The 13,732-nt window shown below is 45.2% G+C and overlaps 5 non-coding genes across 5 annotated transcripts; 3 read left to right on the top strand and 2 right to left on the bottom strand.

The window, feature by feature from the left end:
- Positions 1-631: 631 nt before the first annotated feature.
- Positions 632-703, top strand: trnaw-cca (transfer RNA tryptophan (anticodon CCA)). Its single transcript has one exon. It is a non-coding gene; the product is annotated as a tRNA-Trp (tRNA).
- A 635-nt stretch (positions 704-1,338) lies between these two features.
- trnad-guc (transfer RNA aspartic acid (anticodon GUC)) lies at positions 1,339-1,410 on the top strand. The gene has a single exon. It is a non-coding gene; the product is annotated as a tRNA-Asp (tRNA).
- A 2,722-nt stretch (positions 1,411-4,132) lies between these two features.
- On the top strand, positions 4,133-4,217 carry trnap-ugg (transfer RNA proline (anticodon UGG)). The gene is given in 2 exon segments: positions 4,133-4,168; positions 4,182-4,217. It is a non-coding gene; the product is annotated as a tRNA-Pro (tRNA).
- A 558-nt stretch (positions 4,218-4,775) lies between these two features.
- Positions 4,776-4,867, bottom strand: trnar-ucg (transfer RNA arginine (anticodon UCG)). Its single transcript is given in 2 exon segments — positions 4,776-4,811; positions 4,831-4,867. It is a non-coding gene; the product is annotated as a tRNA-Arg (tRNA).
- Positions 4,868-13,505: 8,638 nt separating this feature from the next.
- On the bottom strand, positions 13,506-13,588 carry trnas-aga (transfer RNA serine (anticodon AGA)). Its single transcript has one exon. It is a non-coding gene; the product is annotated as a tRNA-Ser (tRNA).
- Between the last annotated feature and the right edge of the window lie 144 nt (positions 13,589-13,732).

Genomic DNA, 13,732 nt, shown 5'->3' with positions numbered 1-13,732 from the left:
AGGCCAAAAGGCCTGTTTCTGTGCTGTAATGTTCTATGGGAATGGGGAATAAATGCTGCAGCTGCGGCGCAAAGAATGACATGTTGGACTTTTCATCGTTATCTGGTGAGATATTCAAAGATTGTGGTCAGGAACTCATTTGAGTCGGCTTTTTAGATAAGGAACTGGTGGATCAATGCTTTCAGAGAAGTGAAACTGCCGCCCCGAAAGTCAAACAATCCCCACAGTGCAGAAGAAGGGCATTCGGCCCATCGAGTCTACACCAACAGCAATCCGACCCAGGCCGCATCCCCACATACTGAGTTTACCCCCAATAAAGGGGCAGTGAAGACGTATTTCCGACGAGGATGGGATGCAAACCCAAATGTGTAGAACGCAATGAAGTAGCAATCCATCGCCTTCACCACTGGGCCACCTCGTCATACAAAAATGCCCTTTCTAATCACCTCTTGAACAAAGAACACATTCCTCCTGTAGGATAATGTTGTGTTTCTACTTTCTCGTTAATTTTGCTTCGTTGTTACCCTTCCAATCTATTTAAATCCCGAGAAAATAAAGAGGGAGACAATTCCCTGTTTGGTTTTTGAATTCACCAAACACAACACAGATGTAAAAAGGTGCGCAGATCTGTGACCTTGTGGCGCAACGGTAGCGCGTCTGACTCCAGATCAGAAGGTTGTGTGTTCAAATCACGTCAGATTCAAGGAACGATTATTCATCCGTCCTCGGATTTTGGATCTGGATAAAGTTTATTGTTCCTGAAATGACGAATTTCAAAACGATGAGAGATACAGTACTTTATGTATTTGCTCAATCTGCGCCTGTACCTCGGGCAATAAAAAGACAATATAATGAAAGAAATGTATCTCAGCTGTAAAGCACTTTGAAACTTCCAGCCGTTTGGGAAAAAAAAACACATTTCGAGACAAGATAAAAGCAAAATACTGCCAATGCTGGAATCTGAAACAACAAATGAAAATGCTGGAAAAACTCAGCAGGTCTGACATCATCTGTGGCGAGAGACCAGCTGAGATTGTCCAGCATGTTCAGACTTGAAGACACCCCGTCTTTCCTCCAAAATTAAAAAGAACACGCGGTTTGATATGAACGGCAAACGCACCTTTCTGTCTCCACCTGATCTGTGTTTTTTCTTCATGCATCCATCTCATTCTCTTTCCTGCTAATCCAAAAGTCTTAATTAATGCGTTGAAGCCGCTGTTTGCTGCATTAAATGGTTCTCCGTATTGGGGAAAAGAACTGATCTCGTCAGAAGTGAGTTGTCGTTCCGGAAGTGTAAATGGCAAGTGTACAATGCGTTTCGTCAATTACTGGGTCAGTTCCTCGTTAGTATAGTGGTTAGTATCCCCGCCTGTCACGCGGGAGACCGGGGTTCAATTCCCCGACGGGGAGTTCATCGCAATTTTATTATGTAAAATTGTACGTGTGTTGTTCTCTAATTTTGAAAACGGCAAAAATAAAAGACTGTCAAGAATTGAAACTTTCGAAAATGGAAATCTTTACATTTGTACGGAAACTTTTCGTGACCCGAGATCAACGTTCGTTCAATTCATCAGCATTTTGGCTCACCTTTGACGCGGCGACGCCACGTAGTCAACACGTCGAATATTACCCTGACATTAGCACAATGTCAATAAATGCTGTGATTTCATATTTTTCAGTTCTATTTTTGGATGATCCACTGATTCCCAAATCCCTGAAAATCCAAAGGAAACCTCCAATGTTTTCCAATATTGGAAATCCCTTTGAGTTTGTGAGTTGTGAAGATTCATGCAGCGTGAGGAATGGAATATTAATGCATGATTGTAAGAGCAGGAAGGTTCAGTTCGAGCTGGACAACATTTTGGTGAGGCCACCGCTGGAGGACAGTGCGCAGTTCTGGTAATCACTACAGTAAGGATTTGATTGCACTGGGGAGGGTGCAGTGTCCATTTACCAGGGACCAGATCGTAGACTGGATTGGAGAATTTGAGCTATGAAGAGAGATTGGATTGGATCAGATTATTTTATTTAGAGCAGTGAAGGCTGGGAGGAAACCTGATTGAGGTGTATAAGAAACGGACAGGGTGGATAGGAAGCTGCTGCTGCCTCACAGCACCAGGGACCCGGGTTTGATTCCCGGTTTGACTCAGTGTCTGTGTGGAGTCTCCATGTTTCCCCGTGTTTGCGTAGATTTTCTCTGGGTGAGCAAAGATCAAAGAAAATTACAGCACAGAAACAGGCCCTTCGGCCTTCCAAGCCTGCATCGATCATGCTACCCGACTTATGAAAACCCTCCTTCCATTCCGCGACCAGATCCCTCTATTTCCATCTTATTCATGAATTTGTCAATACACCGCTAAGAAGTCACTACCGTATCCATTTCCACTACATCCGTGGCAAAGAGTTCCAGGCACCCACCACTCCTTCCCTCATACATCTCCTTTAAACCTTGTCCCTCACACCTTAAACCTTTGCCTCCGAGAGACTGATTCTTTCACCCAGGGGGCAAAAAAAAAGCTTCTGACTATCCACTCTGTCCATGCCTCTCGTAATCTTGTGGACTTCTCGCAAGTCGCCCCTCAACCTCCTTCGTTCCAGTGAGGACAAAACAAGTTTCTCGAACCCCTCCTCATAGCTAATGCCATCCTTAGCAGGCAACATCCTAGTAAATCTTTTCTGCACCCTCTCCAAAGCCTCCACGTTCTTCTGGTAGTTTGGCGGACGGAACTGAACACTAAATTCCAAGTGCAGCCTCAGTAAGGTTCTATAAAGCAGCAACATGACTTGCCAATTTTTAAACTCAATGTCTCAGCCGACGAATGCAAGAATCCTATATGCCTCCTTGACTACCTTCTCCACCAGCATTGCCAATTTCAAAGACCTGTGGACCTGTCCACTCAGATCCCTTTGGCTATCAATACTCTTATGGGTTCTGCCATTTACTGTATATTTCCTATCTGTATTAGACCTTCCAAAATGAATTAACCCACATTGTCCGGATTAAATTCCATCGGCCATCTCTCTGCCCAAGTCTCCAACTGATCTATATTCTGCTGTATCCTCTGATGGCCCTCATCACTACCCACAAATCCACCATCGTTTGTGTTGTCTGCAAACTTACTAATCAAATCAGTTACATTTTCCGCCAAATAATTTATATATTACAAACAGCAAAGGTCCCAGCACTGAACCCTGAGGAACACCACTTGGCACAGCCCTCTATTCAGAAACAAATCCTTCCATTGTGATCCTCTGCCTTCTTTGACTCGGTAAGAAGTCTCACAACACCAGGTAAGAGTCCAATCAATTTATTTGATCGTAAACTCACATGCTTCCGGGGTTTGCCCCTTTGTCGGGTGATGACGCAAGGATATTTTAGCCTTGGAGGGAGTGCAGAGGAGGTTTAGTAGGCTGATGCCGCAGTTGAGGGGGTTGAACTATGAGGAGAGGCTGAATAAACTAGGCTTGTACCCGTTAGAGTTTCGAAGAATGAGGGGACATCTCATTGAGACGTATAAGATGATGAATGGGATGGATTGGATAGAGGTGGAGAGGCTCTTCCCGCTCAGAAAGGACAGTAAGACTAAAGGCCACAGCCTCAAGATAAAGTGGGGCGGTTTAGAACGGAGTTGAAGAGGAACTTCTTCACTCAAAGGGTGGTGAATCTCTGGAATTCTCTGCCCGTTGAAGTGGTGGAGGCTGCCTCGCTAGATATATTTAAGACGCGGGTGGATAGGTTTTTGATAGGCAAGGGGATTAAGGGTTATGTGGAGAGGGCGGGAATGTGGAACTGAGACACGACAGGTCAGCCATGATCTTGTTGAATGGCGGGGCAGGCTCAAAGGGCTAGGTGGCCTACTCCTGCTCCGATTTCGTATGTTCTTATGTTCTTATGAATGGGCAAACCCCGAAAGCTTGTGGGTTTACGATCAAATAAACCGATTGGACATTAACCTGGTGTTGTGAGACTTCTTACTGTGTTTACCCCAAACCAACGCCGGCATCTCTACATCATGACTTCATCAAAACAGACAGTGAAATGGAACATTGTTCAATAAATCTCTCAGTGGTCAAAAAAAATTGCCTAACTTTGGGACACTTTGAAAAGTTTAGGGGATAGGTTGTCGTGGGTGGCTCGTTGGTCTAGGGGTATGATTCTCGCTTTGGGCTCAGTATTAGAGTGCGAGAGGTCCCGGGTTCAAATCCCGGACGAGCCCTGAAATTTTTTTCCTAAAGATAATTCTTTGCAATGAAGGTGGCGACAACGAATGAAAGACGAAGCAGTGTTTACCTCCCGGGAACTCATTGCAGAGAAAATATCTCTGCAGAACTCGGAAAGCAACCATACAGTCTGACAGGACTGGGAATCCCAGTCAGATTTTAATTTTTCCATGTTTTCCTTTAATTCCGGTGTCCCCAAAGATTAGCGCGGGCCTCTGGATTACCAGCCCAGTGACATCACCTTTCATCCCTGTAATCAGAAACACTTCACTCAGCTCGTTATTAAACCTCTTCCTCCACAGAATTTTATTAAACTATTTGCTACAAAGCCTGTTGCTCCATTCGGGGGCATCAATAATTTATTAAGATCACGCAAAAAAGATAGATTTCTTCGGAGGAGGCTAAAATAATGAGGTGAGAAAATGTAATGGCCAAAACAACAAGGAAATACATTCTGAGAAAGCGCCCCGCAATGTTTGCAAGAAAATGCAGAGCTTTCAGCTGAAGAAGGAAATCTCAGTTTGCCGGAAGTTTTACCAGATTTCTGCGTAAAACGACCGCGACAGGACTCGAACCTGTAATCTTCTGATACCATCATCACCAGGATTACCGAAGTCAGACGCCTTATCCATTAGGCCACGCGGTCAACAGATGTAAGTCATCCCCAAATGTTAGCGCCATGTGAATAACTGCCGTGATCATATTTATTTTCAGTTTTGTTTTTAGTTACTTCTCTGATTCCCAGATGCCAAAAAAATTAAGTGGAATCCCCAGAGTTTGTCAACAGCAGAAATCTAACGTCCACTTCTAACATTCTTTTGGTGCCTGTCTGTGTGGAGATTGCACGCTCTCCCCGTCTCTGCGTGGGTTTCCTTCGGATGCTCCGGTTTCCTCCCATCTCCAACGACGAGCAAATTTGGTAGATTGGCCAGGCTAAATTGACCCTTACTGTTAGGCGGATTAGCAGATTAATTACGTAGAGTGACAGGGAGGGATTCACTGTCGGAGAGTCGGTGCAGAATATCTGGGCCGAATGGCCTCCTTCCGCACTGTCGGGATGCTTTGCCTCTTGCACTTCCTGTCTTCAATCTTCAATGCCTGTCCTCAAATCCTTCTGCTAGCAGCTAATGCAGGAAATTCCCCCTGTGAACCTTAGTTCAATATGTTCTCCTCTTTTACACCTCTCTTCCAGCGCCACTCAATCCCTTTTGCTGCACAGAGAGAAACTCCGAGTTATCCAGCCATACCTTGGAGCTAAAATCCCTCACTGCTGGATCCAAAACAGTAAATCTCCTTTCCCCCTTCATAAGGACTCTCACACACTTTGTAAAGTCTGGTTACCGGGTCTGGGGGCAATCCTAAAACAGCTACAGTTAATCAGGGCTTCATAAAGATTGAGCAGAACTTCCCAGTTTTTATACTCAGTATCTCCAGTTATGAAGCCAAACATCCAATCCGCCTTCCTGACGACTCTCTTAAAATCGTCTCTCTCCTTCAAAGATCTCTCTGACCCTCAGGTCCCCCTGAGCCTGCACACTGCTCAGAACCGGACCATTCAGTTTCTATTGCCTCTCCCCATCTCTTCTGTCAAAATGCAGCACTGTTCCTGAGTGTGGGATTATTAATTTGTCTCTGCTACAAAATCAGTGAGAGTTGAGACTGCAGCTTCTGTTTCTCCACTGTTAGGCTGACAGCACCGTGGTTGTTCCCTCACCTCAGGGACAGCAGCAGTTTAAGAAAGCAGCAAACCACCACCTACTTAAGGCCGGTTAGGGATTGGCAATGAACGTTGGCCTAGTCAGTGGTACCCACGTCTCGAAATGAATAAAACAAATAAAAACTCGCAACTCCAACTGGAGACGGAGAGACACAGAACAAATCTCACTCACATGCATGTGTTGGATACAATATGAATCACCCAATCACATTCCCGAACAGAGGGTAAAAGGCAGTCGAAATTGAGCGATCGTTATCCACTTCCAGTTTAACCAGAGTTTTATACAAGAACAGAGAAGGTCTTAACACAACAGACAACCTTTTAACCCATCATGGAACATCATGAGATCAGATAATTAACATTAGCAAAACGGAAAACATCTTCACGGAGAATATTTTGACACAACAGAGCAGTTCAGAGGAGGTTCACTGGGCTGAGACCTGAGATGAGGAGGTTAGCCTATGAAGAGAGACTGGATAGACTGGGTCTCTACTCGTTGGAGTTTAGAAGGATGACAGGGGGATCTTAGAGAGACATATAAGATAATGAAGATGATAGATAGGATAGAGGTAGAGAGATTCTTCCCGCTCAGAAAGGATAGCAAGACTAGAGGACACAGCCTCAAGATAAGGGGTGGGGGGCAGTTTAGATCGGATTTGAGGAGGAACTTCTTCACTCAAAGGGAGGTGAATCTCTGGAATTCACTGCCCATTGAAGTGGTGGAGGCTCCCTCGCTAAATATATTTAAGTCACGGGTAGATAGGTTTTTGATAGACAAGGGAATTAAGGGTTATGGGGAGAAAGCGGGAAAGTGGAACTGATCCACTATCAGATCAGCTATGATCTTATTGAATGGCGGGGCAGGCTCGAAGGGCGAGATGGCCTACTCCTGCTCCTATTTCTTATGTTCTTGTGTAACAGGGAACACGTTTACAGGACAGGGCATATATTAAGAGAGTATTTTTAAAATATTGACACAAGATGGATCATATTTACACAGCCGGGAAGGCATTTTAGACAACAGCAGAAAACATTTCTCAACAACAGAGAGCACAGTTACACAGCAGGAAATATATTTATAAACACCTATTTGCAACAGAACATTCCTTTTAAAATAGTGATCGACTCTCCAATTCCGTATCTTGCCGGTTTCCCAACACTTTGTCTGTCGTTCCATGTGTCCAAGCAGTCTCTCATGCTGCTATTGTGTGTTTTTCTCTGTCTATTGTATTCTCGGTGAGATGCAGTGATGTCTCCTCACACTGGTGTTCCTATTAAACGATGGAGAAGTGACCATCTGTCTGACTACATTGATGGGCAGCAGGGTAAGATTTTTGCCGTAGCAGAGTGGCGCAGCGGAAGCGTGCTGTGCCCATAACCCAGAGGTCGATGGATCGAAACCATCCTCTGCTATTCCTGCTCATACTGATGATAAAACAACTTAACGGTAACTGTGAAGCAGTTGTGGCTTTTACCTGGAGAACACCAACTGTTATTTGGCTTCCCTTTTCCCCGAAAAACCTCGATCTGGACTAAATGGCTTTTTCTGCAACCAGAGCCTGACACAAGAAGAGGGAACATCTTAACACAACATGCAACAATTTACAGACAAAAAAGGTCCTCACGGAGAATCTTTTTTACACAACAGGGAACACGTTTGCAAGGGAAGGCGATTTGTGAACAGAAAAGAAGAAAAAATATTTCCAGAGCCGGAAACACAACAACAGGGCAGCATATTTCACAACAGCAGAAAGAAAAAAACACTCACCAACATTTGAGACAGTTACCTGGGTAAGATTGGTCTGGAGAAATATTGGCAAAACACGGATAATTGGGAATAACTCCGAGGGAAAAAGACAATGGGCAGCATGAACACTTTGGGCCGAAGGGCCTGTTTCCATGCTGTAACCCTCTATATCATAGAGCACAGCAGGAAATATATTTACAAACAGTGAAACACTTTACACAACAACAGTGAACACCTTTGAGCAATAGTTCAAAGCAGGACAGCTGTACAGCAGGAAATATGCTTACAAGAATATATTTGCAACAGGAAACTAATTTAACATGTGAGTGATCAATTCCGGGTCCTGCCGGTTTCCCGGAACCTTTGTCTTTCGTCACTCATTTACAAACATTCTCTTCTGCTGTTTTTGTGCGTGTCTTTCTCTGTCCGTTGCATTCTTGGTGTTCTGCAGTGGAATTGCGTGGCCAGACTGAAGCTCCCTCACACTCGTGCTGGAGTTAAACAACAATGTGGAAGTGAATATCTGAATGGCTACATTGATAGGCAGCAGGGGGAGCTGGATTTACCAGAGCAAAGTGACGCAGCGGAAGTGTGCTGGACTGATCATTCAGAGGTTGATGCGTCGAAACCATTCTCTGCTATTTCCTGTTAACGATGAGAACAAAACTACTTGACAACAATTCTGCAATCTTTCCGTGGAATATGCAAGCATTTGCATTGGCTCCGCTTTTCTGTTTTCATCCTCAAACTGCAGTAAATCACTTTGATCTGCACATAAACTGTAGATACTGTGAAGATGCACCAGGATATATTAGTGACCGAGGTCATGGTGCGCAGGGCACAATTTCAGAATTTGTGGATGATGTGAAAGTTGGGAGCATTCTGAACTCTGAGGAGGATAGTGTAAAACTGTAAAAAGGACAGAGACAAGTTGACGGAATGAGTGGACAAGTTACAGCTGAAATTCAAAGCTGAGAATTGTGAAGTGATTCATTCTGGTAGGAAGATTATAGAGACACAATGAAAAGTAAAAGGGCCGGGTTCAATTCTGGCCTTCAGTGACTGTGTGTATTTTCCACATTTTCTCTGTGCCCACTTGGCTTTCCTCCGGGTGCTCTGGTTGCCCCCACACTCCACTGATAGGGGAAATGGACTTACCATGCTAAATTTCCCCGAATGTCCCCCAGTATGTTTAGATTAGGAGAACTAACAGGGTAAATATGTGAGGTTGAGTGGATAGGTCAGAAAATCAGTGCACACGCAATGGGCCGAATGGCCACATTCTGCACTGTAGGGATTCAATGATAGAAGTTGTCATATTCCAGTCAAGAGTTCATCAAGAACCAGGGAAAAATATTCAAGATAAGTATCAAAACTGCAGCGATTCAGTGCCTAATGTGCATATCTTTGGAAACTAAAGCAACATTTAACATGGCCAATCCACCTCACCTGCACATCTTTCAACCAGGGAGCAAACCAGAGCACCCAGAGGAAACCCACGGGGGAGAATGTGCAAAATCAGCAAAGGTCAGAACCAAAGTCAGGTCTCGGGGCTGTGAGGCGGGGGAGCGGGATTAGATAGAATGTTGTTTCAATAACACCAAATGGGTTGTTACTGCATTGTAAAGATTCTGTGGTTTGTGAATCTACAATATAATCCTACTGAATGGAGCAGCAGGCTTGAGGGACCATGTGATCCACTTCTGATCCGATTTATTGTGCTGCTGTGTCCAGGAAGCTGCTAATTGATTTCTCATCATTAAATCAGAATTTACTCCAAATATATAAATGTAGCAACCCTGTGCTCAGTGACAAACACTGACTCGTGGATCAGTACCTGGGACTTCGATGTTGTGGCCATTTCAGAGACATGGATAGAGCAGGGGCAGGAATGGTTGCTGCAGGTCCCGGGGTTCAAATGTTTTAGTCGGAGTAGAGAAGGAGGTAGGAGGGGGGGAGGGGTAGCTTTATTGGTCAGGGATTGTATCACAGTGTCAGAGAGGAAGTTTGATGAGGACTTGTCTGTTGAGGTAGTATGGGCGGAGATTAGAAATAGGAGAGGAGAGGTCACCCTGTTGGGAGTCTTTTATAGACCTCCTAAAAGTTCTAGAGAGGTTGAGGAAAGGATTGCGGAGACGATCCTGGTTAGGAGTGAAAGTAATAGGGTAATTGTTATGGGGGATTTTAACTTTACTAGTATTGATTGCAATTGTTATAGCTCTAGCTCGTTAGAGGGGTCAGTTTTTGTTCAAAGCGTGCAGGAAGGTTTTTTGACTCAGTATGTAGATAGGCCAACTAAAGGTGAGGCTATATTGGATTTGGTGCTGGGTAATGAGCCAGACCAGGTGCTAGACTTGGAAGTTGGTGTGCATTTTGGTGATAGTGACCACAATTCGGTTACGTTCACCTTAATGATGGAAAGGGATAGGAATGAACCTCGGGCTAGTGGTTTTAGCTGGGGGAAGGGTAATTATGAGGCTATTAGGAGAGAATTAGGAAGCATAGGTTGGACTAGGAGATTACAGGGACTGGGAACGTCTGAAATGTGGAGTTTTTTTCAAGGAGCAGCTACTGCGAGTCCGTGATAGGTATGTCCCTGTCAGGCAAGGAGGAATTGGTAGGGCTAGGGAACCGTGGTGCACTAAAAAAGTTTCTTCGTTGGTTAAGAGGAAAAAGGAGGCTTATGTTCGGATGAGACGTGAGGGCTCGGGTAGTGCACTAGAAAACTTTAGATTGGCTAGGAGGGAGTTGAAGAGTGAGCTAAGAAGGGCTAAAAGAGGACATGAGAAGACTTTGGCTGATAGGATTAAGGAGAATCCTAAGGCGTTCTATAGGTATGGCAAGAACAGAAGGTTGGTTAGGGCAAGATTAGGGCCAGTTATGGACAGCAGAGGGAAGTTATGTGTGGAACCGGAGGAGATTGGAGAGGCATTGAACCAATATTTCTCTTCGGTGTTCACGCAAGGGGACATGGATATAGCTGAGGAGGACACTGGATTGCAGGGGAGTAGAATTGACAGTGTTGCAGTTGATAAGGAGGATGTGCTAGATATTCTGGAGGGCCTGAAAATAGATAAGTCCCCTGGTCCGGATGGGATTTACCCCAGGATTCTCTGGGAGGCAAGAGAAGTGATTGCGGAGCCTCTGGCTCTGATCTTCAGGTCGTCGTTGGCCTCTGGTGTAGTGCCGGAGGATTGGAGGTTAGCGAATGTTGTCCCATTGTTTAAGAAGGGGAACAGAGACTTCCCCGGGAATTATAGACCGGTGAGTCTCACTTCTGTTGTGGGCAAGGTTTTGGAAAAAATTATTCGGGATAGGATTTATAGTTATTTGGAGTGTAAAGAATTGATTGGAGATAGTCAGCATGGTTTTGTGGCGGGTAGGTCGTGCCTTACTAACCTTATTGAGTTTTTTGAGAAAGTGACCAAAGAGGTGGATGGGGGTAAGGCAGTGGACGTGGTGTATATGGATTTTAGTAAGGCGTTTGATAAGGTTCACCATGGTAGGCTTCTGCAGAAAATGCAGATGTATGGGATTGGGGGTGATCTAGGGAATTGGATCAGGAATTGGCTAGCGGATAGGAGACAGAGGGTGGTGGTTGATGGTAAATATTCATCATGGAGTTCGGTTTCGAGTGGTGTGCCTCAGGGATCTGTTTTGGGGCCACTGCTGTTTGTAATTTTTATTAATGATCTGGATGAGGGTATAGTTGGGTGGATTAGTAAGTTTGCTGATGACACCAAAGTCGGAGGTGTGGTAGATAGTGATGAAGGGTGTCATAGTTTGCAGGAAGACTTAGACAGGTTGCAGAGCTGGGCCGAGAGGTGGCGGATGGAGTTTAATGCGGAGAAGTTTGAGGTAATTCACTTTGGTAGGAATAACAGATGTGTCGAGTATCGGGCTAACGGGAGGACTTTGAATAGTGTGGATGAGCAGAGGGATCTAGGTGTATGTGTACATAGATCCCTGAAAGTTGGGAGTCAAGTAGATAAGGTTGTTAAGAAGGCATACGGTGTCTTGGCGTTTATTGGTAGGGGGATTGAATTTAGGAGTCGCAGCGTCATGTTGCAACTGTACACAACTCTGGTGCGGCCGCACTTGGAGTACTGTGTGCAGTTCTGGTCCCCACATTACAGGAAGGATGTGGAGGCTTTGGAGAGGGTGCAGAGGAGGTTTACCAGGATGTTGCCTGGTATGGAGGGGAGGTCCTATGAGGAGAGGCTGAGGGATTTGGGGTTGTTTTCACTGGAAAGAAGGCGGCTAAGAGGGGATCTTATTGAAACATATAAGATGATTAGAGGTTTAGATAGGGTGGATAGTAATAGCCTTTTTCCTCTGATGGAGAAATCTAGCAGGAGGGGGCATGGCTTTAAATTAAGGGGTGGTAGTTATAGGACGGATGTCAGGGGTAGGTTCTTTACCCAGAGGGTGGTGAGGGATTGGAATGCCCTGCCTGCTGCAGTTGTAAATGCGCCTAGTTTGGGGGCGCTTAAGAGATCCGTGGATAGGTTTATGGACGAGAAGGGATTGGTTTAGGTTAGTGGGTCATTGTTTTGTAACTGCTCGGCACAACATCGTGGGCCGAAGGGCCTGTTCTGCGCTGTATTGTTCTATGTTCTATGTTCGTGGTTAAGCAATGTCTCAGTTTTAATATTCTTATCCGTGTTTCCAAATCCCTCCATGTCCTCAGCTCTTCCTGCCTTTCGTCATCTCCAGCCGAACAATCCTCTGAGATATCTGAACGCCACTGATTCTGCCCTCGTGATAAGAAGTCTCACAACACCAGGTTAAAGTCCAACAGATATATTTGTTAGCAAAACCACTAGCTTTCGGAGCGCTACTCCTTTATCGCCTTACCTGATGTTTTTTTCTGAGAACTGAGACTACAGCTTCTGTTTCTCCAAGAGAATCTCTCTGGATAAAGCCGGAATTTACAGGGATTTCTGTCACTGAGGCAATGTCTGGCGGTCTGTGTCTCACTGCTCCAACTCACTCTATCCCTCCATCCCCTCTCATCAACTCTATATGAAGGCGGGATCTTGTTGTTTAGTGACTGAGTGCACACAATCTGTATCTACATCTGATCGAATAGAATTCAGCTTGTGAACAATATCACCATTTGAACCAGCTCTGGGTTAACCTAGGCACAGCTCTGATTGGCTGCAGCCCCCTGAATCTGGGGAACAGACACTGTGAGCATCGCCGGCCTCAGAGGCTTTCACAGTTACTGAGCTGGGAAACTCCAACTCATCCCCGAGAATCCACAGCACAGAGCGAGAGGAGAGGAAAACCTGTCCTGGGAGCTGTCAATCTGAGACACAGTTTGACCTGTCAATGTGCAGATGTGAAGCTGCTCCTTCCATTCCCAATCTGCTATAACCAGGAGTTCCTAACGCCCAATAATGACCAGCTTGCAGCAATGTGTTTGAATGAACACGATGTCATATCATCCAAGCAGCATTTTGAAATGATCATTCAGTGTATTCTGATGAAATGTATTTCTTATGTTCTGTGTGTCATTCCATAAGAATCTTCCTCTGACATGAGACCTTGTTTTGTCCTTGCGCTCCTGATGCTGTTGTTTTTCAATCTGCTCACATTCTGATTTCCCTCATGGAACCAGAGAAAGGGAACAGCACTGAATCATTCGGCTTATCTTGTCCATGCCAGCCCGAGGGCACCCAGGTGTCCTCTTCAAGCTCACCTTCCTGCACTCGGCCCGGAGCCATGGAGCTGAAAGCATGATGGTGATCCACATACTTGGCACCAGAAAAAGGTCCGGCTCTGGGGCTGCCGGAAGCAAACGCTTTCAGCGATAGTCGCTGCAAGCAGGACTCGAACCTGCAGCGAGGAAACCCCATTGGATTTCTAATCCAACACCTTCACCACTCGGCCATCGCAGCACCACCGTTCGCCTCCCCCTCATATAATCACCTCAGTAGCGTTCACACTAACTTCATCAGGCACCGTTATTGTCCAAAGCTCAGTGTGTGAGCTGAAATTTGTTCCTCTACTTTTGTATCTTTGTCTCTGACGGAGAAGTCATT

Source organism: Carcharhinus amblyrhynchos, unplaced genomic scaffold (genome assembly GCF_965287045.1).
Source record: "Carcharhinus amblyrhynchos unplaced genomic scaffold, sCarAmb.v2.hapA scaffold_42, whole genome shotgun sequence".
NCBI lineage: Eukaryota > Metazoa > Chordata > Chondrichthyes > Carcharhiniformes > Carcharhinidae > Carcharhinus > Carcharhinus amblyrhynchos.
The sequence above is the reverse complement of the archived record's forward strand: the minus strand, read 5'-3'. Positions and strand labels throughout refer to the sequence as shown.